Below are 5,330 nucleotides of genomic sequence, written 5' to 3'. Positions count from 1 at the left end.
TTCATCTGTCATTCTATTAAGAAAAAAAGAAAAACGGAAGAGGGAAATCTCATTGAGTAATCTGTAACCTGCACTGGGGTCATCTGATTACCTTACTTAAAAAAAGGGGGTGTGGTGGGGAATTGGCAAAAGTAGTCTGAAAGAAATATAGCCTAATTACGAGGTTAATTATGGTCCAGAGGAGGGCCACAAAAATGATAAGAGGGATGGAACACTTCTCCTATGAAGAAAGGCTGAGAGCGTTGGGGTTGTTCAGCCTGGAGAAGAGAAGGCTCTGCAGAGACCTTACTGAAGTCTTACAGTCCTTAAAGGGGGCTTCTAAGAAAGATGGGGACAGACTTTTTAGCAAGGCCTGTTGTGATAGGACAAGCGGTAATGGTTTTAAACTAAAAAAGGGCAGATTTAGACAATGAGGGTTGTGAAACAGTGGCACGGGTTGCCCAGAGAGAGGTGGTAGATGCCCAATCCCTGGAAACATTCCAGGTCAGGTTGGACGGGGCTCTGAGCAACCTGATCTAGTGAAAGATGTCCCTGCTCATTGCAGGGGGGGTGGGCTAGATGACCTTTATCAGCGCAAACCATTCTATGATTCTACGAGGATACTCATGAAAGCTATCATCTCCTTGCAGTCATCCAGGAAAAGAAGCTACATTAATCTAGAATTTATGGTGAATTATCACTAAAGCATTTAACATTTGCATATGCCTTTGTCTATTGATTACCAGTCAAGAAAGGTAACACAGCTAGCAAGGAATCATGAGATATCTCAGCAGTTTTAAGACCTTAAACAGTGTGATTTCAGGCACAGATGAAACAAACTTGTGACATGTAGTTCCAAGTACTAATGTACTACTAATTTGTTAATTATTTTGACTTCAAATGAACAGTACTATCTATCTAATGTTTTTTAAGCTGAACAGAGGTATATAAACTTAGCCAAATTCTGGAAATAAACAAAACTGCATCAAGCTTCCCCAAATGGGAAGACAAAATTATAAAATTAAAGAAGAAAACTGACATATTTGTATGCAAAATGTAATTGGAACTGTAAGATGAGGATATAATTTCTTTTTAAGCAAACAGTATGTACTGATTCAAGTAATATACATTATGTAAAAAATAAAAAACAGCATACTTGTCACTGTGCTTAGCTAAAAATGACTGAGTGGTCTGCAGAGCTTCAGCTATTTGTTCTTTCTTGGTTGACATTTCATCCAGGGAAATCTGAAAAATAAACCACCTCTGTTCAAGACTTAACTATGCACATACATAAAAATAAAAACAAACAAACAACACAGTATTTTAATCTGGGACTAAGCTCAATAGTATAAGAACCTGATTTTTTTCCTTTAAATACTAGCTATTCTTAGAGCAATATTGTTTACTGTGGAATTGTATCATTTATATATGGACAAGTTATCCAGTTACTTGTTTTGGTTAAATAAGCTGTTTGTATTGGAAAACTATTGGGTGAGCCAAAGAGAATTTATTTTTAAATATTATTTGTTTGAAAATTAATCAATCATTTAAAACCAGTTATTATAGTTGGCACAGTTTAAAGCAGCTTTATAAAGATATGTGTACAATGGTCATGCTCAAGAAGTTGTTCATCAAACTATTATACGATTCTATGATTCTATAAGAGACAGTAGCTATTTAAAAAAACATAGCAGAAGGCCACAAACCTTCATGAAATTAAATGATGGAGACAAATGCAGTACCAGACACTTGGAAAAAATGAATTATTTTTTAATATTCTCCCTGCTATAACTTCTGTGCCATCCCCACTAAAGCACTTGTTCTGACAGAGGAACTTGCGAGAATTTAATCTTTTAACTTTCCTGAGAAACTGCCTGTAGTCTCTTTGAGAGAAAAACACCCATTTTGGATAAATAAAGGCAAAGTATCAAAGGGGATACTAGGACTGCATTAGCAAGCCCATGATATCCTCAATGTCAGTGCTAAGAGACCTCCAGCAAGGTGCTTGGGCCCTGCATTCACCTGGGTCTGGACACGACCGATTCTGCCCCTGCGTGCATCGCGTCAAAGGGCCTGAACACGCTCTTCAACAGCCCCCTCTGCAATCGCCACCAGCAAGCCACAACCCCACCACTTGTGCTGCTTGGACGGAAACCAAGAGAGCAAGTGCGGCACGCGCTAGATGGGAAGACGATGTGAGCAGGCTGAGGCAGCAGGTGGGAACACGAGCTCCACTTTGCTCGGGGAACCGGCATGGCTGCGGCTGCGGTGTGTGCCCCATCACTACTGGCACCAACTCCTCCACCCACTCCGTGGCTACAGCCCACAGCAACCCCAAACCTCTCTGTGAAATCTAATTCAGCAAACATAAATCACTGGTTGACATGTTTCTGCAAAACTTGTCACAGCACCTGTGCTAGTCAGTGGAAACGCAAAGCCAGGCACCTCTGGAAGATGCCGCTACCTCGCTGGGCCGTTTCACAAGGGAAGGAAACACCCTCGGCAAACTCCCATCTCACACAGGCTGGAGGAGGCCAAGGCAGCCAACTCACAGGTTCCTCACTGAGGGCTCAGGCTGGATGGGGAAGACGCCATCCATGGCTGCTGTGGTCAGGCTGAGGTGCTCTAAGGAGTTGAGCACTGGCCCAGTGCTGACAGATGTTTGCACTGTTATCATTAACGAGGGCAAAAAAAGACCAGCATTGCATGTTTTTGCAAATCCTGATCCTAATTATTGGTGATTTACCAATCAATAAGCTCAAATCAATACAAGCTTATTTCCTCCTATAGATACAGGGACAAACTCAGCAAGTGAACTAGTACTGGTCCTCTATGGAACAAGCAGCTCGCTGGGACTGGTGGCCATCAGGCCTGCAGGACTGCTGACCTGCCCGGCAGCAAGCTTGATTTATGCACTTGCTGTTCCAGTGGCTCTAACGAGCAGCAGCATGCGTGACCAAAACAAAAAGCAGGAACAGGCTGCCAGGAAGGCCAAAGTCACGTCTGCATGATGACACATCCAGCCCTGTGCTGAGGGATGGGGGAAAGACACTGCTCTGCCTCTGCTGCTCAGCGTGCAGGCAGACCTCCACCTGCTGAGATCTTTTTAGGTGTCACTAAGCTATTTCGTGGGATGAGCCAAGCAGGGGAGCTGTTAGAAATTAGAGGAAACGCCACAGATGGAAATCTATGGTCAGTTACAACTGTACACAACGACAATGTATCTTAAATACAAAGGTGGCAAGATGGGGCCACTGCAGCAGCCTGCGGGCTAGCGTGACAATGAAGAGGGCTCAGTCAACACCGGCTGTCTTCCCTAAGACAGCAGTTTTGACCATCGCAGAAGAGGATCCCCCTCAGAATAACTTTTTAAAAGCAAATAAAAAGAAACCTGGCCCTCAGGCTCCTCCTGCCAACCTTCTCCTGCCTGGTGCCAGGGTAGAAGTCACCAGACTTACTCATTGAACTATTTCAGGGCAAGGGGACAGACCTACAACGTGCCGTCCTGCCAGGATGTGCTGTCCCGCTACAAAGGCTGAGCTACGGTGTGCAGGGTCTAGTTTCTCTAAACTGGTATTTTCTAGTGTCAGAACACGTCACGCACCAGCCCTGTAAAAAGCGGCTTACACTTCTTCCTGAGTAACACGTTTGTGTCCCTAAACATTGGTGTTCATTTATCCAACCCTCCACTCACACCCAAATGTGAAATTACATCTTTAGTAAAATGTGGATGGTGATTTGAAGAAAAAAGGTATTTATGCAATATTTTGTCATTTTAATCAGCACAAAACGCAAAGAAGAGAAAGTGGTATTTTACCAGAAGACATCTGTGTACCTGTTGCTTAGGCAAATCTGTCTTTTCAGCCTTTTCTCCTTCTTCTTTGCTGAGTGTCTTGCTGAGGTTTGACACCCATTTCAGTAAATCCCCAGCTTTCTCAACATGTTCCTTCTTCTCTTCTTCCATTGACTTCTGATAAGCACCGCGAATTGTAAAAAAATACGTAAATGTGAATTGTTGAAATATTTAACATTAACATCCACAGAAACACGATGCTACCACAATGGCAGTATTATCACATCAACATAAAGTGATTTCTTTTTATTTATCACCACACTCATTACTACGACGCTTTGATGTAGGAACAAAAATGCCACGTAATTATAAACATTAACAAAATAATTCCTCAAGTGATTTGTAATTATGATTATGGTGCTTATTCATACACATGTACATTCATTATAAAACGATTGATATTAAGAAAAAGCATAGTTTCCCAGCCATTACTCAGCAGATAAAATCTGAACAACATTTGTATATAAAGTATCTTTGAATTGCTGCCTTTGCATTACCCTCAGGTGTAGACACGTACAACCAGCGTAGGATGTTGCAATCTATGCACATGGATTACTAAATTACAATTAGGAAGAATATATAGCTTTTATGTCTGCAGAAACAAGAACAATAAAAGTAAAATCCTGAGACATTTAACCTTTTTCTGCACAGGAAAACACAATTCTTTTTATAGTAGTACAACCTCTTAGTAGTTTGAAATTTATCATTACTTAGGAAACAAGTTAAACCACAAGAACACTTAAGCCCCTTCCATGCATCACAAGTGAATATGAAGAAATTTTATTTCAATGATTTTTTAATTTGATATGTAATTGTAATTAATTTGCCTATTACAGCATGAAAAAAATTCTAAAAAAAAAATGTTACCTGAAGTGAGAGAAAAAAATTAGGATATGTAACTTTATGATGTGAGTAGCCCATTAAAATTAATGAAATACCAGTGTGAGAAAAGTTACTTATGCATACATGTTTACTGGACTGCAGATTTAACCCCTGTATACCTTTTTGCCACTTTTGTAAAATAAATTATATCTGCAAACTAATTTGTAATATTAAGTAATCGGGTCACACGGAATACTTGCAGTATTTGTAAAATGGACATCTATTTTGATTTTTTAATATAAGTATCTGATTCTTAGCCCACTTCAATCTACCCATTGTGCACTAATGTTAACTTCACCAACCTCAGTATAACTTCCAATTTATAGTACCTATAATGTCATATAAGGCCTTCAGGTAAATCCTGAACATAGACTGCATTTTGAAATTATGAATCTGCCTAAGCTTATCTAAAAATTTTACCTTTATAACAAATATCTAATTCCAGGTTTCATGGTTTATAGTAATTAGTGGTTTATACTAATTAGTTTTACAGCAACTCATGATTATGCTAGACAACACCATTTATAGGTTTCCATAAGGGTCATCACAGATCTCTTCCTTAACTTGAACGTGTTTAAAAGCAGGCACCAAAATGAGTACCAATATCTTTGTTCCA

The sequence above is a fragment of the Phaethon lepturus genome, unplaced genomic scaffold (assembly GCF_000687285.1).
Source record: "Phaethon lepturus isolate BGI_N335 unplaced genomic scaffold, ASM68728v1 scaffold2998, whole genome shotgun sequence".
NCBI classification, from domain to species: Eukaryota; Metazoa; Chordata; class Aves; order Phaethontiformes; family Phaethontidae; genus Phaethon; species Phaethon lepturus.
Note: the sequence above shows the minus strand (reverse complement) of the source record.